This window comes from Oryctolagus cuniculus, chromosome 3, assembly GCF_051225735.1.
Source record: "Oryctolagus cuniculus isolate XC-2025 breed Fujian yellow rabbit chromosome 3, ASM5122573v1, whole genome shotgun sequence".
NCBI lineage: Eukaryota > Metazoa > Chordata > Mammalia > Lagomorpha > Leporidae > Oryctolagus > Oryctolagus cuniculus.
This window is the reverse complement of record NC_142869.1, coordinates 142080568-142106741: the sequence shown is the minus strand read 5'-3', so window position 1 is coordinate 142106741 and position 26174 is coordinate 142080568. Positions and strand designations below refer to the sequence as shown.

Below are 26174 nucleotides of genomic sequence, written 5' to 3'. Positions count from 1 at the left end.
GGTGGCGGCTTTACCCACTATGCCACAGCGCCAGCCCCTCACCTAGGATTCTAATCTAGGTCTGTTCCAGAGTAACCTGAACTATCTAAGAAACTAATTATGTTTCACAGTATAGTCCTATGGCTGACATCCGCATCTTCTTACCATCATTCTAATTTTGTATTTTTCTATACACTGACACAAACATTATGGGAAGGGGAAGAAGGGACACAGTGGGGGAGATGGCAGAAGGGAAGACTGCGAAGGGGAGGCAGAAGACGACTGGTAGGTAGAGAATGCCTTTCTCCAGGTATCTGGTAAGGTCAGCTCTGTTCCACAGGGGGAAAATTGTAATGAATATGGTGGTATCAGAAGTATAATTGTTAAATCCTAGGTAATTAGATGATGAAATGGGAAACAAGTATCAAGTGGGAATTACAGAAAAGAAGTATCTTTGAAAATCAATTTGAAAAGCTACTCACAGGTGATCTAATTACCCCTTCGGTCATCACATTCAGAACAGCAGTAGCTCAGGTATCAAGAGGCTACAGAGAAGGTGTCTTACTTCAAAAAGGCAGCTATCAATAGTTCAATTAGATTAAGTGCCTAGATGAAAGACTGAGAGTTCACAAATAAACATAAGCAAGGAGCAAGGAAGGCCAGATTTGCACATATTTTAAACACCTCCTTGCTTCAACAAATGAATCTCATTTAAGAAATTCTAAAAAGCAAGCTATTAATTCTCATAGAATGGGAAAAAAGGTAACACAGAGTCCAAATCCCTTATTAGCTTGGCCCTCCTTAGCAAATATCAGAGGCCAATCATGTTTCAAGACAGATGCAGTCTAATTTGTGTCTATAAAAGGTATGGTAAGAATATATCCCCAGTTAGCAGGCTAAAGAAGACAGTTTCTCCTGCAAAAATAGAAAAGAATAAGCAAAGGAAGGAGAGCTCGGTGAGCATTTTCATCTGTAAATTGACATTAAATATATATCATTTTTGTGTGACTTTTTAATATATACATTATCCACTATAAGATCCTAATAGACAAAGGTCATGTTTATTTTTATAACTAATGTGAAGTTCTGCATTTTAATAATGATTTAATAGCTATATAACAACAAAAAATTTTGTTTTTAAAGCTTTATTTATTTATTTGAAAGGCAGAGAGAGAGAGAGAGAGTCTCTTCCATCTGTGGGTTCACTCCCCAATTGCCACAATGGCCAGAGCTGGGCCAGTCCGAAGCCAGGAGCCAGGAGCTTCCTCTGGGTCTCCCAAGCGAGTGCAAGGGCCCAAGGACTTGGGCCTTCCTCTACTGCTTTCCCAGGCCATAGCAGAATTGGATTGGAAGTGGAGCAGCCAGGACTCAAACCAGCACCCATATGGGATGCTAGCACTGCAGGTGGCAACTTTACCTGTTACACCAAAGAGCTGGCCCCAAGAGAAAAGATTTAATGCAACTATAAAAACAGGTAGAGGCAATCAGAGTAGCTTGAAATATGTAGGTAGAAGGTACAAAGAAGTAAGCAAAATCAGGGGGTTTGCAGATAAATGTCCTTTTCTAATGCAATTTTTTTTCATGTTTCCCATGTGGGTGACAAGGACCCAAGCACTCGAGCCACCATCTGTTGCCTCCCTAGGTGTGCAATAGCAGGAAGCTGGATCAGAAGCAGGTGTGGGACTTGCACCCAGGCATTCTGATATGGGATGCAGGCGTCCCAAATGGCAGCTTGAACTGCTGCACCACAATGCCCACCCCCGAGGTAATATTTTGATACCTGCCTATTGTTTATGAATCAAAGCTGTTAACACTCCAGATCTTTTCGTCCAGACACCTAAAACACATGGCTAGTACTGCCAATAATGATCCATCTACAAGTTGGATAGAAAAAAGAAAATTAGGTTATTAAATAATATTTTAAAAGTTAAACTTAATGAACAAAATAGTGCACAGGATAATAAAATATTAATCATTAATAAAATTTACAACCCCGAAATTATGTTGTCATAGTAGACACTCCAAAATTATTATTTTTATTTATACTGCTAATACATAAAAAAGAAACACTTTGGCCACTTAGGGCCGGGCATTTGGCACAGCAGTTAAGACTCCACTAGGGAGGGACTGGCACTGTGGCACAGTGGGTAGGTAAAGCTGCTGCCTGCAGTTCCAGCATCCCATATGGATGCAGGTTTGAGTCCTGCTGCTCCACTTCCGATCCAGCTCTGGTTATGGCCTGGGAAGGCAGTGAAGGACAGGCTAAGTTAAATGCCTGGGCCCTTGCACCTGCATGGGAGATCCAGAAGAAGCTCCTAGCTCCCAGCTTCAGACTGACTCAGCTCAGGCTGTTGCAGCCATCTGGGGTTGATCTGGCAGATGGAAAACCTCTTTCTAGAATAAATAAGCAAATCTTAAAAAAAAAAAAAAAAAAAAGACTCCACTAGGGAGTCCCAGCTCCACTTCCAATTCATTTTGGACATCTGGGGGAATGAACCAGATAGGAGATCTCTCTCTCTCTCCTTTTAAAATCAATAAAATAAAAATATTAAATAAGATCATTAGGATGACTGATAAGCTTCAGATAATTTTCTACTCAGAATTAGTAGAAACTATTAATTTTGATTTTTAAAGCTTTGATTCCAAAATAAAGTTCCCAATTCTTTGAATATCAAATAGATATCTAGAATTTATCTATTAAACACCTATAAATATCTGGTTCTTATAAGTGTTCCTAAGAAGCTTTGTTTCTAACACCTACTGTATTGAATAGCAACCTCATTACTATTCCATTTAAATGCTTCTCTGTTCCATTCTTTTGTGTTTTTTACAATGTGCCATTTAAATCAACATACTGCACAGTGTTTCTGATTGCCATTTATACACACACCTCTGAGGAAGTCAGTTTGAGGAGCAAATGAGGAAGCTTCATGAATCATTCAATTATACAATACAAGCTATGAATGATAATGAAGTCAGACAGAAAGCTGTGGTCTGAGAAAAAGTCAAAAGCTAGTAACTCTCTGGAATGTATAACCACCAAACTGCTCACCAAACCTCTGAGTCTTCTGCATCAATCTTTCCTTTAAACTCGGAAAAGCACATGAGAGGCCAAGCCATATAAGCCTTTAACCCAACAGTTAAAAACATTTCCCTTTAGTTCTGATGTTATTTGGGTAGTTCTTTAAATGTCTAAACATTCAATTTAGACATCTCAATTGGGAATAGAAGTCTAAATCATGGAATAAGAATTATAAGCTATAAAGAGTTTGTGCAACCTCTTGCAAACCTCTTTGCTTTAACTGTCCTTTCTTTCTTTCTACAGATTCATTTCTACAGGCAGAGTTACAGAGAGGCAGAGAGAGAGAGAGACACAGACAGAGACAGAGAGACAGACAGAGACAGAGACAGAGAGAGGTCTTCCAAATGCTGGTTCACTCCCCAAATGGACGAAATGGCCAGAGCTGCGCTGATTTGAAGCCAGGAGCCAGGAACTTCTTCCAGGTCTCCCATGCAGGTGCAGGGACCCAAGAACTTGGGCCACCGTCTGTTGCTTTCCCAGGCTATAACTGAGAGCTGGATTGGAAGTAGATCAGCCAGAACTTGAACCAGCACCCACATGGGATACTGGCACTGCAGGCAGTGGCTTTACCCATTATATCACAGCATCAGCCCTATGTTATTTATTTCTTCAGTTAGCAATCATCATCAGGATTTTACTATAACCAAAAATGTTATCATAAAAAAGAAAAATTGCTTGAATACAATGTAAATAAAAACTAAATAAGGTTTTTTAAAAAATTTAAGATCTTTGGGGTGTGGCATGTGACTTTTCAAGGAAGAAAACAGGTCTAGAATTGAATAAATTTTAACAATATATACCTAGCTATCCTCTCACATTTAGATCAAAAATATCAAAGTGGGAAAACACTCTCATCTGCAGATTCCACAACCTAGCTAATTATCAAATATTCCATTCATTATAGGTAATTAAAGCTAAAGTCACTTGGCCGGCACCGCGGTTCAATAGGCTAATTCTCCGCCTGCAGCACCGGCACACCAGGTTCTAGTCCCGGTTGCCCCTCTTCCAGGCCAGCCCTCTGCTGTGGCCAGGGAGTGCAGTGGAGGATGGCCCAGGTCTTTGGGCCCTGCACCCCACGGGAGACCAGGAGAAGCACCTGGCTCCTGCCTTCGGATCAGCGCGGTGCACCGGCCGCAGCGCGCCAGCCAGGGCAACCATTGGAGGGTGAACCAACAGCAAAAGGAAGACCTTTCTCTCTGTCTCTCTCTCTCTCACTGTCCACTCTGCCTGTCAAAAAAAAAAAAAAAAAAAAGCTAAAGTCACTTAAAATCTTCTCAGAGTCAAATAACACCATACCATCCCTCGCATTAACCCTAAGTATAGTATGTTATAAGCCACACACACACATATATGAATCATGAGTCTTGACAAAGTTCTTACTGCATAGGGAAAGCCAGCAAATCATAGAGTAAAATACTAACGCAAGTTTAGAGAAAACTTTTTAGAATATTCTTTAAATCAATGAGAAATGATTGCAGTGGAAGCTGCCTCTAAGGAGTTACAAATCCAAAGAGAAAATATTCAAAGATCTGATCCCACTCAAAGCAGAATCAAACACTATTGTACATAAAGGAGAGATGGCCTGAAAATAGCAATATTTGTGAAGGAAAATGTATGACAGGAAAGTTGCAGGATATGAGAGCATGGAAGAAAATAAAATTATAATTTCCAGTTTAAGTACCTGGACTAGGTACCATTAAACATGATATGGAAGAAAAGTGGGTTCTAAAAAGGCTATTGCAGCTACTAAGACAGCCAAGAATTAAGACCAGAAATCAAGAAAGTTGGAAAGGCAAAAAATCTGGAACTTAGCAGCAGAAATAGGTATCTGGATACTTTGCGGTCAATTTTTTTTTTTTTTAAGATTTATTTATTTATTTGAAAGTCAGAGTTGAACAGAGAGAGAGAGAGAGAGAGAGGTCTTCCATCCGATAGTTCACTCCCCAATTGCCCGCAACAGCCGGAGCTGCGCCGATCCGAAGCCAGGAACTTCTTCCGGGTCTCCCATGCGGGTGAAGGGGCCCAGAGACTTGGGCCATCTTCTACTGCCTTCCCAGGCCATAGCAGAGAGCTGAATCAGAAGAGGAGCAACTGGGACTAGAACCGGTGCCGATATGAGATGCTGGCACTTCAGGCCAGGGTTTTAACACGCTGCACCACAGCACCAGCCCCATGTGGTCAATTTTATCGTCAAGGGAAATCAAATAAGAACTAGGTATTTAGGGGGCCGGCGCTGTGGCACAGTGGGTTAAAGCCCTGGCCTGAAGCGTCGGCATCCCATATGGGCGCCAGTTTAGTCCCAGTTGCTCCTCTTCCAATCCAGCTCTCTGCTATGGCCTGGGAAAGCAGTAGAAGATGGTCCAAGTCCTTGGGCCCCTGTACCTACGTGGGAGACCTGGAAGAAGCTCCTGGCTCCTGGCTCCATATAGGCACAGCTCCAGCCACTGTGGCCACCTGGGGAGTGAATCAGTAGATGGAAGACCTCTCTCTGTCTCTACCTCTCTCTGTAACTGTCTTTCAAATAAATAAAGTAAATCTTTTAAAAAAATTAAGTATTTAGGATAAACATTCAGATGGGGGAGATGAAGTAAAGTGAAGTAAGGAAATTTATTAAAAAGGATAGGCAGGAAGACAACTGGGACAATATATTGTAGTAAAAGGCAAACATGGGAAGAGTTCCAAGAAGGTAAATAAGGAGAACTAAACATACTGAAATATTCTGAAGTACTTAAGGCAGTTAAATACAGTTATGTCAATGTTAAATAATCTTGATCTCAACAACAGGCATTTAGTCTAGCAGTTAAATGCCTGCATCTCACATAAGTACCTGGGGGGACAATACAGAACATAAGAAACAACTACGTGGGGAGACAAAATATATTGTGTCAACTCAAGTCACTGATCAGGGATACCAACTGATATCAGAAGCTGTCAGTTGGGTTATGTCAGTAATTTCCCTTTTACCACTACAGCTCAACAGCCTAGAGTCAGAATAGAATTTAAATAAACACATATACCCCATCACCAAGTACATACAGAATGCCAGGCTCTTTGTGGCTTCTTTTGCTTTTCTACCCTCTTCTCCTGAATAATTCTTCGGCGTTAACGCCATTATATGGGGCAGAACCATGGGGGCCCACATGTTCGAGACAAAGCAGAGGGAGCCTGACACATGGGGGCCGGACCTGGGGGTATCAGTCCAAGTGGGAGGTCGAGGTGAACTCCGTAGAGTGAGGGGAACCTACAGGGTGGAACAGTGACCACATATGGGGTTGATCTAGCCTGGGTGTCAAAGGACAAGCAAGGTAGGAGACCATCCACTAGCAAGATATCCTGGTGTAGGGTGCTGCAGCCCAAGAAAGATGAAGAGGGTCTAGAAAGAGCCTGAATGGGATGAAAAGGGTTATCTGCACACAGGATGGGAGAGTAGCTGAGCTGGGAGACCAGTTACCTAAGTAGGGACTGACGTTTCAAAAGCCTGAAAATATTCCTTTTTACTCAGAAACCTCAATCTAGAAAGCTACTGAAGAAATAAGAGAATATTCCAAAAACCTGAATTCTATTTGTAAATAAGGGAATAGCTTAATAAATATATTATGGCATATTCACATAATAGAGCATTAAAGTCAGTAACATGTTTTTAAAGGATATTTAGTGATGAAAGCACTTTTTAAAAAAAGATTTATTTATTTATGTATTCATCTATTTGAAAGGCAGAGAAGGAGAGAAAGAGAGAGAGAGAGAGAGAAACACAGTGAGAGAGATTTTCCATCTGCTGGTTCATTCCCCAAATGGCAACAATGGCCAGGGCTGGGCCAGGCTAAAGCCACATGGATGACCCGACACTCTGATGTGGGATGCCAGTGTCAAAGGCAGTGAGTTAGTCTGCTCCACCACAGCCCCAGTCCCAAAAAAGTACTTTTGATATGTTCCATAGAAACAGGAGGAAATATGTATACAAAAACCCTAATTTTATTGGGGACAAGTCACAATGTGAACAGTGGAGAAATTGTGATTTACTTTTTATTACACATACCTGTATTTTCCACTCTTCCTATGTTAAGACATTTATTACTTTTACAATTATGATAAAAACAACATAAAAAATGAAGAGAAAATGGAAGCTAATGTTCTCAAAAAGCAATCGACTGTTAGGCACTAGACTAGGTGCTTTTGAATGCATTTTTCTCATGGAAAAGTAATGTGAATATAGGGGGACAAGTTACAGAAGCAGCTGGCGCTGCTCAAAATCAATTCAATGAAATCTTGTAATGAAAATAAATGGGGCTTTTCCTTTAAGATATTTAACAGAAATGTTCAACTAGGAAGTTTATTTTAATAACAAAACTGTCAAAATGTAATATTATAAAGGGCAGACAGATACACACTTTACTATTTATTTACTTAGAATATAAATATTCTAGGATTTCAGAGAAAAAAATGAGTTAAAGAAACAAAATGCTAAAATATACCTGTTGTTCAAGAAAACAACAACATTCCACACAGGATTCTTGTGGCAAAAGGGTAACTTCAGATGCATTAGATGGTGACAAAAAGAATACAGCTGGTTCACACAGGAAAGGAAGAGACAAGAAGGAAGGGAACCTGGCAAACAGCTTTGTGGTGGACCTGGGAGAACTCCAAGTTCTAGGAAAAGCCAAGAAGAGGAGGCCGTCATCAGCTCTCTTGGCCTCTGTAGCAAAAAGCAGGGTTTGGCCACATGAGAGAAACAGCAGCCATGGACTAGCTCATCTGACTCCTCCCTACTGCTCTCCTTCAGTCCTCCGAAGAGATTAAGGGGATTAACCTCCAGAACTGAGGACACCCAACAGATACACTATGATTTCAGGTCCCACAAGAACTCTCAAATGCCAAGCTACCATGTTTAATATTTAAATATCTGAGGAACTAAATTTCCAATTTAAATCCTTAAAGCACATATATAGTAGGTTCAATAGTCATCTCATTAACAGGCAATAAAATCATGAAATCAATCACTAAGCATAAAGGACGGTAGTCTTGCTATACTCTGATGGGGTCTCTCAACCACCACATCTGTGTTATTTGAGCCTGTACATTTTCTCCCCACCACAAGGATCCACAGCCAGATGTCTGACTCATCTGAGTCCATGAAGATTCTCTCCTCATTTCAAACGTCAGAACAGAGACACACAGCTAATAGGGAGAAAAAAAATTAACAATAACAACGGAGCCCAAGAGGGAAGTTTCTAGAAACTCTGCTGCTGAGTGCCCCAACATAGCCCTGGTTGGCCTTTCCTTCCCAAGTCTTGGCTGTCTGCTGTTGGCGTGGTTTACATATATAATGAAAAGTAGAAGCCGAACACAGTGGTGTTTTTTCCTGGCCCAACCTTAAATAGAGAACATTGCTGTTTAATGCAAACCAACACCACTCTGCATAATTTACGAAGATTGTTTATTTTCCAACTGGCTGGTACATGGGAATATGTGCTCAGTGGACGTATTAATCCAGGCACTGTGGCACTGCCTGAATAACAGCCTTTCCCAAGAAGTCATCTTAGCAAAGATAATTTAACTTTCACTTTTCTGCTTACACCAACTCTGGATCATGAACTGTGAAGACTGTTACTTTTATGACACATAGGAAAGTAACTTGAGTGTGGCCCAATTTAACAACTAAACAGGCTCAAAACAGTTTGTGGGAAAGAGTAAAGTTCTGCTGAACAAATGCACAACACTAAGTCCCAAGTGTTAAAAGCAAAATCCATACATTTTGACATTACTGAAATAATTTCTTGTGTTATTTCAATTATTATAGAGTAGAAATTACTAAAAATTATTTAAAATAAGTTGCTTAAAATAGCTTGTGAAAAGCTATTTTTTATTGAATAGCTATTATTTATTACTTAAAAATAAATAGCTTGGTTTAAAAAACGGAAGACTTCCTTGGCTTCTAAATTAGAGAAACACAGTTTCTACAAGAATAAATGAACTTCACTTTGTTTTCACATTACCCTAATGCTGTTGCTCATACTTTGTTTACCACACTTAAGGATGGAAAAACCTCCAAAAGGACATGGGTTTCATTTTCTCACCTAATGCAAGAAAAGACATTTATCAACATCATTTATGAAAATTATACCTACTCAGTTAAATAACACTAAGCAAATCAATCTAGTCATTAAATCAGCAATGTTTCTAAAGGCTATACACACAGAGAACATTTAATTTAAAATGATAGTTGTATTAATAAACAATAACTGCAGTTCCCAGTTTTTGAGCACTTGCTGCCCCATGGTAGCGCTTCAGGCAGGGAATGAGCAAGAGGACAAGACAAGTTCAATGCCACTCCTCAGGGCCATCTGAGAGCTCACGGCCCAGATGAGGGAAAAAAGTAGAGGAAACAAACCAGATTTGGCTGTAAAGTGGCAAACACAGTCAGAATAAAGAAGCAGTACAGATACTGCAGCCCTTGTCTTCTTACTCAACCATACATCACCTGGTGACCTTAGGGAAACTATTACATCTCACTTGAATCTTAGTTTCTTTAATGATAAAATCAGAATAATGGCAATAGTATCTATTTCATAGGGTTGCTGTGATGATTAAATGCATGTAAAACATGTTCAGACAATGTGTGGCACAAAGTGTTCAACAAATATTAACTGCTATTATTAGTCAACAAATACAACAATCATGACACAGGAAGCTCTGCAGCAACAATTTTACTTATACAATGTCATTTAAACCTCACAACAATCCTTGAGGTAGACAGTGTTATCCCAATTTTAAAGAAAATGGAACACACATCGGGAAGTTCAATAACTTGGCCTAAGCCATAGAATGGCAAACAGAACCAGACCCTTAATACAGAATGTCCAATTCCAAGGACTTTGTGTTTTTCCTGCTTAAGTTATTAAGATTCATAGAGTAAAAACAGGACCTCTGTGTGTGATACAAATTCAAATTGTTCATGTCAAAATGAAAACAAATACTTGAATACTCAAGGGGGCCAGCGTTGTGGCACAGTAGGTTAAGCTGCTGCCCACAATGCCAGTATCCCATATGGGCACCCGTTCAAGTCTGAGCTGTGCCATTTCTGAACCAGCTTCTTGTTAATGCGCACCCTGAGAGGCAACAGTGATGGCTTACTGGAGAGACACAGACGGAGTTCTGGGCTCCTGCTTTAGCCTTGCCCAGCCCAGGCTACAGGCATTTGGTGAACTAGTACATGGAAGATCTCTGTCTCTGTCTCTAAAATATCGTCCCTATTTCAAAGATATGGGCACTGAGTCTCAGAGAGGTTGAAGTAATTTGACAACAGAGAGCTTTTAAGACAAAGAATTTGGATTCCATCCACAGGCATGGTTGCTCATACTCATAGGTTTTCCATTATAAAGTACTGTCTTCCAGTAAATTTCTCAAAATAATAGCAATTTTAGAAATTGCTAGTCTTAGTAGTAGAAACCATTTCAAACTACTTGCTTAGTTACAAATTAAGTAAACATATCCCCTATTGGAGTTATATCTATTGTTTGATTTACTGAGATGTTTTTTAGTTGACCAGATTCCTAAGAGTAGCTGTCACTTTTTCTTGGTGTTCATGATTGATACTACATGCACATAAGACATCAACAAAGCTGTTTCTTTTAAAAGAAATGGCTACATTTTTGTAAGACAAGCATTTAAAGGATGCTTCTATATAAATAGCCTGGAAAAAGATTTGACTCCTGGTGGGCTTTTTCTCTCTGTATCCAGGAGACTGCCCCTGACAGTTTTCTTCTGTTTTTAATATACATACTAGGATATTATTACTTAATTTTAATATTGGCCTGGTATTAGAGGATATGTCTCCCAAAGGATTGGAGATATTTAAAACTGCATGGTGGCCGGCGCCGTGGCTCAATAGGCTAATCCTCCGCCTTGCGGCGACAGCACACCGGGTTCTAGTCCCAGTTGGGGTGCCAGATTCTGTCCCGGTTGCCCCTCTTCCAGGCCAGCTCTCTGCTATGGCCCGGGAATGCAGTGGAGGATGCCCCAAGTCCTTGGGCCCTGTGCCCCATGGAAGACCAGGAGAAGCACCTGGCTCCTGCCATCGGATCAGCGCGGTGCGCCGGCCGCAACACGCCGGCTGCAGCGGCCATTGGAGGGTGAACCAACAACAAAGGAAGACCTTTCTCTCTCTCTCTCTCTCTCTCTCACTGTCCACTCTGCCTGTCAAAAAGAAAAAAAAATGCATAGTACAAATGATAAGTTTATTGCAACTGAAAAAATAAATGTTAGAGAAACATTATATGCTGTACAAATACTTTGTTATATTTTCGTCATTAGGAATTTTAGCATTTATGTGAAAATGTGTATATAAGACTTCATTGAAATTAGGCTTTAGACATAAAACCTGAACAGGCCAAGATTCTGACAGTCACTCAGTGTCCTGGAGCACTTTAATTAAGTGATAAAACCTATGAGCCTCAGGGATGTTTTGAAAATTGAGGTTAGGGCTGGTGCTGTGGAGTAATGGTTTAAGCCTTCACCCTCACCCATAAGTATGCTGGTTCGTGTCCTGGCTATTCCACTTTCAATTTAGCTCTCTGCTGTGACCTGGGAAAGCAGTAGAAAATGGCCCAAGTGCTTGAGACCCTGCACCTGCATGGGAGACTCGGAAGAAGCTCCTGGCTCCTGGCTTTGGATCAGCCCAGCTCGGAACACTGGGGTCATTTGGGGAGTGAACCAGTGCATGGAAGACTTTTTGTCTGTCTTTCCCTCTCTCTGTCTATAACTCTACCTCTCAAATAAATAAAATCTTAAAAAAAAAATTAGGGCCATTATAAATTGTTTAGCACAGAACTTGACAAATAGTACACCCTTAAAGTTTGTTTTCCAACTCAGTCATGTCTAGCCTCACACAAAATACCATCATCTATAATCTGTGTAACTGGATTTCATCAAAATGACCTCTCTTGAAGTTTTGGATCAACACTGAAATCAAACTCTGTGCTCTTGATTCCATTACATAATAGCTGGAGTATAACAGAAAGCCAAGCCAAACTCTGATTTTTAGATAACTGAACTATGATATAAATTCATACAGAGATGATAAATAATTAAACAAGATTTAAGAACAGTTTAAGCTATGAGGAATTTAATGGTAATTATTAAATTAAGTAGATAGCAAGCAATTCTTGAAGTATTTATTGGAAATTTATTTATTAACTCTCTTAGCCTTATAATTTTTGTATTTTATACTTATTAATTACCTATAAGAGACATGTAATTGAACAACTTAGAACATTTCTCTAAGTGTCACAGATATAAAAAGAATTCGAATTTAGGAAACTTCCGTAAGAAAACTGACAAAGAACAGACTCAACATTTGAGTCCATTTGAGAAACACAGCAGGTCTGAGTAGCCTCCCTGAACATTCTTTCATGTATTCCAAGAATATTCTTCAACTTCTTACTTCTCAGTGCTATATGCCTTTCTACAGTCATTTCTGCTTGGCAATAAATGCAAATTTTCCTCATTTATGGATGACATTTCTATATTCAAATGAGTGAAAAGGGAAACTTCTATACACACCAGTTATATATTCAACTAACTCCATTTTAATTTGAAAAGTCAAACAATATTAGACTATGGTTTGTTGATACCACATATTTGTTTTACTGTCTCCATTATACTTTCAAGAAAAGAATCCTAAACTTAGAATGGAAGCAATTTTAAAATACATAGCCAATTTAAGACAACATTCTGCTTACAAGGAGAAATTAAATCAGAAAACCTAGATTCATTACAAAATAATTTGTTTTACTGTTTGTGTTTTAAAGAAGGGGGAACTCAGTACTGGTAAGAGCTCAGAACTAAATTCCTGGGTGTAATTCCCAGTCTCACCACATAATGACTCTGTGATCTCAGTCAATTATTTTGACCTCTCTGGGTTTCCTCATTTCCTTCTGAAGAAATTCTCCATTTTGAAGAGATCTCTTCCCCAACTCTTCCACTCAGGAAATCATGTAATAAAAAATGTCTACACCATGGGGCCAGCTTTGTGGCATGGAGCATTAAGCTGCAGTTTGCAATGCTATGCAATCCTATGTTATACTGCTAGTTGAGTCCTGGCTGTTCTACTTCCAACCCAGCTTCCTACTAACGTGTCTGGGAAGGCTCAAGTGTTTGGGCCTCTGCCACCCATGTGGGAGACCCTAAGTGAGTTCTTGGCTCCCGTCTTCAACACGGCCCAGACCTGGCTGCTGAAGTCGTCTGGAGAGTAAACAGCAGACAGAGGATCTCTCTTTCTTTCTCTCTCCCAATCTAATGCTATCACTCTGATTTTCAAATAAATAAATAAACATTGCTTAAAAATGTCCATACCAGGAGTTCTGTTTAAGAAATAATGTTTGAAAATTATGGGTAACTTGAAAGCAAAAGCAAAGAAAAAAAAGCGTTGGTTTGAGGTAACATTTACTTAAATAGAAGAAAAAACAAATTTCTTTGAAAGGCAGAGAAAGACCACAAATGAGAAAAGAGAGAAAAAGACAGACAGATCTCTCATTTGCTGGTTCACTCCCAAAACGAAAACAGCTAGGGCTGAGCCAGGCCAAACTCAGGAGCCAGGAATTCAATCCAAGTCTTCGACATAGGTTGCAGGGGTCCAACTAATGAAGTCATCACCTGCTGCCTATTAACAGGAAGCTGGAACTGGGAACAAAGCCCAGGTCTCGAACCCATGGCTCTCCAACATGGAGTGCAGGTATCTCAAGTAGCGTTTTAACCACTAAGTCAAATACTCACCCCACCAAAACTAAATTTTCGCTACCCAGGATGGCAACAGGACAGGAAAAAACCGCTTCACCATTACAGCCTGGACTGACTGAGCCCCTGACATTGTCACTGAAGGATGATACTCAAGTCAGGTTTGTAGTCCCTTGCCAGCAGTGGAAGTGAATGTTAACAGCTGCAGCAACAACAATGAAGAGTTAGCATGTATTACTTACCAAGTGCCAGACATATTAACTCATCTAATCTGCAAATATTAGCGCTGTCCCTATTTTATAGTTAATCAGTGTCAGAACGTAAGAATTCAAATCCATAGACCACTCTCCAACTGAACCATACATCCATCAGTAATTTCTTTTACATCCTTACACAAAACCACCTTATGTTTTCCTGCCTTGACTCTCAACACTAAGAGGTATGTGAGACAGGTGGCATTTAATTTTTGATTTAATTATTGATGTCAATACTTCTGCCTCTAGAGACCCTCTGTGGGCTTCCCTGCCAGCAGGGAAGCTGTCAGGGCCTGTTAAGGAAGAAAATAAAAACATACAAAATTCATGCAGTCCCACTTACTCAGACCTCAAAATATGCAAAGTAGTCACAGGGTTATTATAAGGATTAAATGTGCTAATTCACATAAAGCCAACAACAGCAGCTGACACTTAACAGCCCAATAAATGTTAGCCGCTTTTATGTCATCTCAATGAATTACCTAATCCTTTGTTTTCTTTCATACTGTAGCATAAAACAAGGAAAGAATGTATATATATACTTTTAGCAGTCATCATAGGATATACCGTGGTATATTCTAGTTCTGACTAATATGAATTAAGACCGTAACATTTTCCTTGTTTACATATTTCTATCGGTCTACTATAAATAGTATGAAGAGCCGTAGCACAATTTAAAGCAATTTAAATACCAAGAATAGTGGGGCTGGTGCTCTGGCATAGTGGGCTAAGCTTCTGCTTATGTCTTGGGTTCATCTCCCAGCTGCTCATCTTCCAATCCTGCTATGTGCTATGGCCTGGGAAAGCAGAGAAAGATGGCCCAAGTCCTTGGGCCCCTGCACCCGAAAGAAGCTCCTGGCTCCTGGCTTTGGAACAGCTCTGGCAGCTGCTGCCACCTGGGGAGTGAACCAGTAGATGAAAGACCTCTCTCTGTCTCCCCTTCTCTGTCTGTAACTCTACCTCTTAAATAAAAAACAAAATCTTAAAATACCAAGAATACTAACATATCTTAATTATTTAAATATCTTTGTAATTCAAAAAAATACCTAACATTTTATTACTTGAAATAGAAAAATGAGACCATGAAACAGATCCAGATTACTTTATGTTTTAAGATTTAATTTATTTATTTGAAAGTCAGAGTTATAGAGAGAGGTAGAGCCAGAGAAAGAGAGAGAGAGAGAAGAAAGAAAGTCTTCTATCCATTGGTTCACTCCCCAAATGACTGCAATGGCCAGAGCTGTGCCGATCCGAAGCCAGGAGGCAGGAGCTTCTTCAGGTCTCCCATGCAGGTGCAGGGCCCCAAGCACTTGGGCCATCTTCTACCACTTTCCCAGGTGCATTAGCAGAGAGCTGATCCAGATTACTTAAAAACTTGTTTGGCTTCCTTCCCATAACTTACAGAGGGTAAAATTAAAATGGAGAAAAACCAAATATAAATTGCTCCTAGGTACTTAGTCTACATCCCTGAGAACTGGAGTCTAACGACCCAGGCCCTCTGTCATCATGGCTCTGCCGTAATCACAAGAATCTGGGTAACTTGAGAATTGCAACCAAGGAAGACAAGGTAGACCTACAGAAGTTAACCTGAAATCTTCTCCATCTAGAACAAGGGAAAATTAGGTAAAAGGAGAAATTAAGTATTTGTTACATGTACAATAAGATGTTTATTTGGATAAGACCATACTAACATCTTCATTGCATATATCATAAGAACTGACGATCTTACGATGTATAGAACAGTACTTTTTTTACTGATGAGACAGCTAAGGCTCTTGGAGAGGTCAGAAGATTTTACATCTAGTATCTGGGGGCAGAAACCCAAGATCTGAGTTCAAATTCCAGGCTCGTTCTGCTGTGACAAACTCTATGCAACTTGTAACCAGTAGGTCAGCATTTTCCTAAATGTGTTCTATGGATATTTGGGGAGTGGGTTAAGTCAAATTAATTGATAATTTATGTGCTTCTTACAGAGTCACAGTCTAAGTCAGCCACACTGTGTGTGCATATTTGGACTGTGAAATCCTATAATCACAAAACCTGCTTAGGTTTGTCTCAGTATTACCCAAGCTAACTTGCCTACAAAATCCCTTTATTCTACTAATGCCTATTAACAACCACGCAGAACACACTCTGGGAAATGTTACTATAGGCTAAGATTTTATGCTTGATACAAACTGTAGCAGATATTCAGCATTCAGAGAGCATTTCACATGTATGACTATTCGATAAATTAAACCAAGTCACTTGAAATAAGTGCCTAGCTTTGAGTACGGCACATCAAAGAACTCAACATAAGAATGAAAAACTATATAAATGAAGTTCAATATAAACTTTGTCTCCTGGAAGCACTGTAACAAAAGTAGCAAACAATTTAACAAGTACCAACTACAAGGTAAGGTCCTAAAATAAAGGGGTTACAAAAATAATGATTTTCAGGCAGCTCACTAGGCTAATCCTCTGCCTGTGGCGCCGGCTCCCCAGGGTTCTAGACCCGGTCGGTTGCTCCTCTTCCAGTCCAGCTCTCTGCTGTGGCCCGGGAGTGCAGTGGAGGATGGCCCAAGTGCTTGGGCCCTGCATTGGCATGGGAGACCAGGAGGAAGCACCTGGCTCCTGGCTTCGGATCAGCACAGCGCGCTGGCCACAACGCACCAGCCGTAGTGGCCACTTCGGGGTGAACCAAAGGAAAAAGGAAGACCTTTCTCTCTGTCTCTCTCTCTCTCTCTCTCTCACTGTCTAACTCTACCTGTCAAAAAAAAAAAAATCATTTTCACCATGATGGACTAGCAAAGGAGATCAATTACATTGTAAATCAGGCTGTGGTAAATACTAGAATAAACCAAATACCATTATAACACAGAGAATATTTTAGAATATTTAAGAATAATATTTTAGAAGAGATTCCCACAGAACTGCTGGTAGATGGATCAGAATTAGTTTAGCTTCTATCTAAATTATGAACACTCAAGGATGGTTATATTTAGGATAGTAGAAGAGGATCCAGATCTCTCTGTAGCTTCCCTCTCTCTATGCAGAATTGGTCCCATTTCAAATGTTTCCTCAGAATACAGCCAAATACTACCAGGTCATATCAGAGATACTCAGAAGCCCATAAGCTCCTTTAGACAGAACAATTTCGGCACCATTAAGGACAATAACTCCAACAGGTTTAAACACATCAAATATCTTGATAATTAAAAAGACAGTGATGTCCTTGGAGAATGCTAGACAATTATCACACAACTTTGTAAACTTCTGAAAAGAGAAAGAGTTGAGGAAAAACAAAGAAAATTCTACTGCCTTACAAAGAGCACACAGGACTTCTCTACAAAAGCACAGCAGGAGCTACTAATCCAGTCTCTAGGAATATTGGAAGATGACCTTGCGGCCACGTTCCCCACTTCGACTTTAAGGACCAACACTAAGATAGTTTAAAAATAAAAAAGAGCAGAAGTGGGCAATGCAAGCACTGAGGTCAAAAACAACACGAAGATGCTTCAAACAGTCACAGCTACTGAAAGGACAATAACAGAAGTTAAGAAAAGATGAAGGCTAGAAGGGATAATGAAACTATAAAGCTAATTGAAGATAGATCAGAAAAACCCTTCAAGGTTTCGTGGAAAGACTTGAGTTTATCAAATTAAGAGGAAGGCTTTGATGAGTGTAAAATAGGATAATGACAAAGTCAAATTTTTATTTAAGATAAATCACTCTGGAGGGTGTGAGGAGAAAATAACTGGAAGGAGCAATGAAGCAGCAGATCTGAGAAATACGTAGGAGACAACAAAACAGTGATTGGAGGGACAAGGTTATGGGAACTTCATTTGAGTTCCCATAGCACATTAAGGCTTAATCTTATGGTAGCACACTTTGGTTCCCCTGTAATAGGGAGTTTCTTGAAGATAAAAATTCAGTGCCTGGTACACAGTAGATCCATTATGTTATTTAAATGTGGATGAACACAAAGCCTACTAGGACTTTATTTTTTTGTAGAGAGAAAGTCTTGATAATAAAGTCTGATATTAAAAATCAAAGTGCAATGGTAAACTAAATGTATTGCATTTTCCCTATATGAAGTCAATGGCTCCATATACTAATTTTCCCTCTAGTTTTTTATCAGTAAATAAACAACATATAAAAGTGTCACAGTGGACAAAAAAAGTAGCAATTAAAAATATATCCTACCACTTAACAATTTTGAAGTTCGAAAAATAAGACCTCATCCTCTGATTCCTTAAAGCATTACAATAATTACAGTTTAATAATGTCACTCCACTAACTTGCTCTTCTATCTGTTTAGAAATTGTAGGAACCTTCTCCACAAACCAGGTAAACCAGAATTCTTTATCTGTAATTCTAATCCCATCATAAGGGGTGTATGTGTGTGTGGTAGCAAGTAGGAGGGCAGAGGGGAAATGCCAAAAACAGAAAGCAAATTAAAACAAGATATCGCTTAAAATGATCAGGAAAAAAATTCCTAATAAGGACATTAATTCTAGGCAGAAGTTCAAATGGAAAAATTTTAGGTTGTGTACCTTCTGTGACATTTTATTCACTGTGACTCAAGCCTTGGTATTGAATCAACATCTTTTATTTGAATAAACTCCATGGGCCATTTGGCAAAGAGCGATTTAGGTTCTGAGTTACCCTGTTAAACAGCATTTATAAATATCTTTCTTCATAGAACTATAAACATACAGAAGTTTAACAACAGGGTCTTAGTTCTTCCCAGGTCTTTCATAGCTACTGGTACATCTGTCTAATTTTATCCTGCCAATGGTAATCTACCAATCTATTTCACTACTATGTCTGTTACCATGGCTAAAGATAAACCAACTGCAAGATATTTGGAATGTAACTGGCACACACTATATACTTGACTAACACCTCTATTTTAAATCTATTCATCAGAGAACGAATAAGGATAGAGACTGGTTTTCCAGTACAACATAAAATATTTGTCTTTCCAACACCCAAAAGGTAGAAGCTTTATTCATTGAAGAACCTCAACTCTATTCAAATAACATCTTTTTTTGATTATTATTTTTCTCAGATCTTCCACATAAAGCAGTATAAACAACTACTTCAGTTTTTAGGCATTTTATCTAGCAACAGCTACAGGTAAATGATTGCTTCCTTTTAATGGAATAACTACTCCATTAATCATTTAAGAAAAAAAGTCACAAGCAACTGATTGCAGTATTTTAAAGAAGTTCTGTACAGAAATTTTTAGTTCTATTAAACCAAGGTTCTGCAAAACAAAACTTTCTATTACTAAACACTCAGTTTCTAAAGACAACAAATATGAAATAAATACTAAGTATTTGGATGTTACTCATATGGCCTGAACATAATGAAATTATGTCCTCGAAAAAATCATAAAAATAGAGAATTTTCTACTGATAATGTTTTCGTGAACTCAGCACCTTTGCATACTGATCCCCTTCTAGTCTACAAACACTACCGCCTAGCAGCCAGAAGGCTATTGCTAGGGAACAGTGCACGGCTGGTTTGCCTTTTCCACTTTCTTTCCTCATGGGAGGTGAAGCTGCTATCTCTAGAAAGTATAGGTACTACTGGCTCAAAAAGTGAAAAAGACAGGACCTTGAGCTCCCTTATCTCTCAGTGTTTCAGTTTTTTTTATCTATAAAATAAAGCTACTTGACAGGCTAATTTCTAAAGTATCTTTTCGACATTTTTTATTTTTTAAGATTTTATTTGTTTACTTGAGAGGTAGAGTTACAGAGAGAGGGAGGGAGAGACAGAGAGAAAGGTCTTCTATCCACTGGCTCACCCCTCAAATGGCTGCAATGGCCAGAGCTGGGCTGATCTGAAGCCAGGAGCCTGGAGCTTCTCCAGTGTCTCCCCTGAAGAAGGTGTAAGGCCCAAGCACTTGAGCCATCTTCTTCTGCTTTCCAAGGCCATAGCAGAGAGCAGGATCAGAAGAGAAAACAGACAGGACTAGAACAGCACCCAATGGGATGCTGGTGCTGCATGCGGAGGCTTAGCCCACTACAGCGCCAGCCCCACATTTTTGATTTTTAAAAACTATGTATTCATTTGAAAGGCAGAGTAACTGTTAGGAAAAGAGTACAGATCGGTACTGCCTCACACAGGGCACCAAAAATGTAAGAAAAAGAGGTGCAGAACAGAGAGGATGCAGTATAGGAATCTACACCGGACTGGATTTATTCAGAGAAAATAAATTCACAGAGGTGGGTAGCCAACTGCAGACATACAAATTGCCGGAGGCCTGACCCCCTGGGGCTGGGCCTTTTTATATCTTGGGAGATCTAGGGATGGGGTGGGGTTAGGGGCAGCAAGCAGAGCTGAATTCCTGCAACTGGTCTTTCAGGATGGCCACGCAACTGGTTTTTCAGGTGGCTGCTTGGGCATCTGGAACCTGGGGAAGAATGTGAGGGTGGGGTGTAAAGGCAATAGGGTGTGAGACCCAATTGAGATTCAAGGGCAAGGGATAAATTCCAATGTTTATCTATCTTTTGGGCAATGAGCCAGAATGGCTAAGGTTTATGTCTTTGGTCCATCAGTAACATAGAAAGAGAGAAGTATCTTCCATCAGCTGGTTCATTCCCCTTATGACTGCACTGGACAACGCTGGGTAAGGTTGAAGCCAGAAGCCAGGGACTTCATCCAAGTCTCCCATGGAGGTCATGGGGACCCAAGCACTTAGGCCATCTTCCATTATTCTCCCAGGCTCTCAGCAAGGAGCAGGATCAGAAGCAGGGCAGCCAGGACTCAAACCAGAGCTCTGACACAGGATGGTGGTGTAGAAAGCTGTGGCTTAACCCTCTGTGCTACAAAGCCTGCCTCCATTTCTGATTCTTTAGTAATAAGTTACATTCTAGCACAAAGTATCCTCAAACAATAATAACCTGGGGTGGGTGGGCAGGGAGAGACAGAAATGAGGTTCTCTGTATCATTGATAGAACAGTTAGCAAAACTGGCTCATTAGAGTACTAGAATTTTCACCCAAGCAGAAGTTCTCTTTTAGGTTTTGCATTAGAGCAATGTAATTCATCTACCTAAAATTATGCTAGATGATTGAACTATAAACCAAGATAAGGCTGCAGAAGTGAAAACAAAGGGGAATAAATCCCAATGTCTTTTAGATCAAAGCCACAGTAACAGCAACAACCACAAATCAGAAAAATATTATGTCATTTCTAGTCCATCTGCAGTGCTAAATAACTTTAGGAAAAAAATCCAAATTAAATGAAAATTTGTCATTGAAAGAAAGATGTCCAGAAAATTCACCAAATAGTATAGTGCATTCCTCAAATTTACTGTGGAAAATTAGGTGATAGTAAACTTGACAAACTCTATTTGCCTTTCAATTTATCTATTCTACTAACTTTTTAATGCAGCATTTTTGTTTTGTTATTTCCTAAAACATTCCTCTTCACCATGAAAAAAAGTACTTCAAATGATCTCATAAAGAATAGCACATACTGGGGGAGGGGGCAGCTATTTTTGTGCTAGATATTAAAGCAAAGGATAAAAGAGAGAGCAATTAAATGCAAGTACAGAATTCTTAATATAAAATGAACTTAGCCACATCTAACAGTTCTGGTTCCTTTTAACAAATACAGAAATGTTCCATTTAAAATAACAATTACCTAAAACCTTTAAACAAATATATCACTAATAACAACAATCCATATTTAGCAAAATGAAAAGGCAGAGGAATTGCTGCAGCAATATTTTTCACATGTCTACTGTATACCTAGCACTATGCTTTACATGTTACCTCTTCTAATCTTCATAGCAATCTCAATATTATAAAGAACCTTAGGAAAAGCTAAGAAATTAATCCAAAGTTAGTAAGTAAAAATAAAGTCAGCTAACAGAGTCATTCAGGACAGCCAAATACGTTTTCCAGTATACAATCTATTTAAACTGTTGTTTCTAATTAGCCCCAAATGCAAATTTTGTCACATCAAAGAGATGGATGGCTTTTCAATAGCCTGTAGCAGTGATAGAAAAATACAATATCATACATAATCTTGATTTACAAGTTTCATTTTTTTTATTTATTTATTTTATTTTTTTTGACAGGCAGAGTGGACAGTGAGAGAGAGACAGAGAGAAAGGTCTTCCTTTGCCGTTGGTTCACCCTCCAATGGCCGCCGCGGCCAGCGCGCTGCGGCCGGCGCACCGCGCTGATCCGATGGCAGGAGCCAGGAGCCAGGTGCTTTTCCTGGTCTCCCATGGGGTGCAGGGCCCAAGCACCTGGGCCATCCTCCACTGCACTCCCTGGCCACAGCAGAGGGCTGGCCTGGAAGAGGGGCAACCGGGACAGAATCCGGCGCCCCAACCGGGACTAGAACCCGGTGTGCCGGCGCCGCTAGGCGGAGGATTAGCCTAGTGAGCCGCGGCGCCGGCCTACAAGTTTCATTTTTAAAATGTTATTCAACTTAACTGTTGCAATTTTATGACTGAAACAGATTAATATTTTACACAATTTTTATTCAATATTGCTAGATCCTAACAGGAACAGTCAGCAATTTAAGAGACTGTCAATAATTTATCACAATAATTTATGATAGCCCTCCAAGACTACAGCAGTAAGAAATGTATATTCTGGTCTCACTTACATGAAGTCTTTAAAATGAAAGGATATCATTATTTATAATAAATGAGACAGCAAACCTCATAACAGACTACATAAAGATTTCAAATATGTGTATTTAATGAGAATTGGAAGTGGAAAATTTTGCTAAAATCTACATTAACTGATTCCTTAACGCATCATATAGGAGGAACTAAGGAACTGCCAATCTTCTCTTATTCAGTTCCATTCTGGTGGTATAGGATACTGCTACAGAGAAGAAAATAAAGCTACACATCTCTACATGGAATCCACTAAAACCAAGAATGTGTCTAGGTTATACCTCGGTAGTGGAACCTCAAAATACCACCTTATGTGGAACTAGGGTTGTTGCAGATATATTCAATTAAAGATCTCAAGATGAGATTTAACTTAGGTGGGCCCTATATCCAATGATTGCTCTCCTTGTAAGAAGTGGAGAGGAAACACAAAGAAAGAGAAAAAGGCAGTGCGAAGATGGAGGCAAAGGTTGCAATGAGGTACGTAGAAGCCAAGGAATGGCAAGGCTTGTTCACCAGAAGCTGGGAGAAAGCTTAGGACAGCTTCTCCCTCAGAGCCTCTCTCAAGAAGGAACCAATCTTGCTGACACTTTGATTTTGGACTTCTGATTTCCTGAACTGTGAAAAAAATAAACCTCTGCTGTTTTAAGTTACTCAGTTTATATTCATTTATTATTAAAGCTTTAGGAAAACTAATGCAACTTCTTATAATATCTTGATATGACCATTAGTTTAATGTAGTCTATGTTCATAATAAATCAACCGTAAGAACATTTATAGAGCCGGCGCCGCGGCTCACTAGGCTAATCCTCCGCCTAGCGGCGCCGGCACCCCGGGTTCTAGTCCCGGTCGGGGCGCCGGATTCTGTCCCGGTTGCCCCTCTTCCTGGCCACAGCAGAGAGCTGGCCTGGAAGGCCTGGAAGAGCGGCAACTGGGACAGAATCCAGCGCCCCGACCGGGACTAGAACCCGGGGTGCCGGCGCCGCTAGGCGGAGGATTAGCCTAGTGAGCCGCGGCACCGGCCAACACCCAGGTTATTTAGGCTAAAGCTGCCCAATTGGGAGAGGGTATGTGGGTGGAAAATTAAGAACTTCATGACAAAAAGGGGGGGCGGGGATTCAACAACAACAAAACAAACAATCTAGTAAAGAAATGGGCAAAGGATTTGAACAGGCATTTTTCAAGACAGGAAATTCAAATAGCCAACAGACACTTGAGAAAATGCTCAGGATCACTAGCCATCAGGGAAATGCAAATCAAAACCATGGTGAGTTTTCATCTCCAGTTTGAATGGCTCTCATACAGAAATCAACAAATGACAAATGCTGGTAAAGATGTGGGGAAAAAGGTACCCTGGCCTACTGCTGGTGGGAATGTAAACTGGTGCAGCCACTGTGGAAGATGTATGAAGATTCCTCAGAAATCCAAATATAGATGTATCATAGGATCCAGCCATCCCACTCCTGGGGATTTACCCAAACCAGAAGAAATCACTATATGAAAGAGTTATCTGTAGCCCCATATGTTAACTGTAGCACAATTCACAATAGCTAAAATATGATATCAACCCATATGTCCATCAACCGTTGACTGGATAAAGAAATTATGACATATATACACTAAGGAATATAAGGAATGGAAGGAATGGAAGGAATGGAAGGAATGGAAGGAAGGAAGGAAGGGACGGAGGGAGGGAGGGAGGGAGGAAGAGAGAAAGAGAAAGAAAGAGAGAAAGAGAAAGAGAGAAAGAGAAAGAAAGAAAGAAAGAGAAGAGAAGAGAAGAGAAGAGAAGAGAAGAGAAGAGAAGAGAAGAGAAGAGAAGAGAAGAGAAGAGAAGAGAAGAGAAGAGAAGAGAAGGAAATCCTGTCTTTTACAAGATGGATGCAACTAGAAACCATTATACTTAGTAAAATAAGCCAGTCCCAAAAAGACAGATATCATATGTTTTCCGTGATCTGAGATACCTAACAGAGCACCTGAAATGTAATGTACTGGAGTGAAATAGAGATTCTGAGATTCCATGATTGTTTACAGCCCTTGTCTCTTCCGTAGAGGAACAGTGTTTTGTTTTGTTTTGTTTTGTTTTGTTTTTTCTCTTCATCCTATTTGTTGAACTCTCTTACTTAGTGTAGAGTTAACTATATGATCATTAAGTAAACTGAAAACAGATCTTTGTAAAAAATAAGAGTGGGAATGTGAGAGGAATGAGGAGGAGGAAGGGTTGGAGCTGGGGCAGGAGGGAGGAAGGGAGTGGGGGAAGTGTCATTATGTTCCTAAATCTGTATATAAATGAAACTTGTAGAACTTAAATAAAATTAAAAAAAAAAAATCTTAACTGAAAAGGCAAATGTTACTGCAACTAAACTAAACAATCTATTTGTGCTAACACAAGTATTATTTTTGGCCAGTAAGTGTCATTAAAAAGGAAGAGGTTAAAAAAGAAAACATAAACATGACCAGTGACTGACGCAGGCCAAGCTGAGGTTTATAAATGCCACTTAGTCATGACTTTGCTGTTACACAACAAATATGAACTAAACATCCACTGTTCTAATATCAGACATTAAAAGCCCGACATTTTAGTTATAAAATGTAATAATAACAGAACTAATTCACATTCATTGGAGGTTAATCCTGTGTTTAGCAGCAATATGTGAACACTTTACACACGTGGATCATGAAGTAATCCTCAAATAAATATAAAAGATGCCATTATGATTGCTTTGTAAACATGATTACAGTGAAATTCAGAGAAGGTAAAGCAACTTATCCAAAGCCATACAGACTTTCAGAAATAAGGATTTAAATCTTTGCTTCTCAAACCCAAAATCAGTGTTCTAGTTACCTATTAAGATACAGTGCCTCATATAGCCATCACCCTCAGAGGGCTGTGACTGAAAGGAGACGTGAAGGTTTTTGATCTGACTTCTATTTCACACAGGTTCAGTTTGTAAATGCATAAAACAGATTCATATTCTGTGTGTGATTTTCTTGAGAAATGCCTAGGTCTATACACACAAAAACACATATTTATACACACATGCATGCACACATACACAACTTCCTTAACATTGGTCAAGATTCTCTTTTTCCACAAGAAAAAAATCCAATTCAAACTAGCTTCAACAAAAGAGTGACAATTTACTAGCTAAGAGAAGTAACGCTAAGCTCAGATGGTGAGAATCCAAGGATGGAAACCATGCTGGCCTGAGGACGTCTCTTGTGTCGCATTCCTCAATCTCTGTTGAACTTCATTCTTTCCTTCTGTCCACAATTTTCTTCATGTAATGAGAAATGTAGCAGGGCATCTGGAGGCTGCTCCAGACTTTCAACTTTTAACTACTTTTTGATGAAAGAAGCTAAACAGTCTTTTCCAGAAGCTCCAATTAAAAAAAAAAAAAAAAAAGTTATAGAAGGACAACTTGAGTCCTTGAACACACCTGGACAGATGACAGTGGCCAAGGAGGTGAGGCAACATCTCTGGCCTTTCTGCAAACACA

At 39.6% G+C, this 26174-nt stretch overlaps 1 protein-coding gene across 22 annotated transcripts in view; it reads right to left on the bottom strand.

Annotated features, from left to right (window-relative positions):
- The window catches only part of PHTF2 (putative homeodomain transcription factor 2), a 137260-nt gene that overhangs the window by 71560 nt on the left and 39526 nt on the right, over window positions 1-26174 (bottom strand). Inside the window, exon 4 of one of the 22 annotated variants that reach the window (XM_089329441.1) lies at window positions 1764-1853. The exons of the other annotated variants lie outside the window; for them this stretch is intronic. The gene's annotated coding sequence lies outside the window, so the exon portion shown is untranslated. The remainder of the gene's footprint in view (window positions 1-1763; window positions 1854-26174) is intronic. 22 annotated transcript variants of the gene reach the window in all.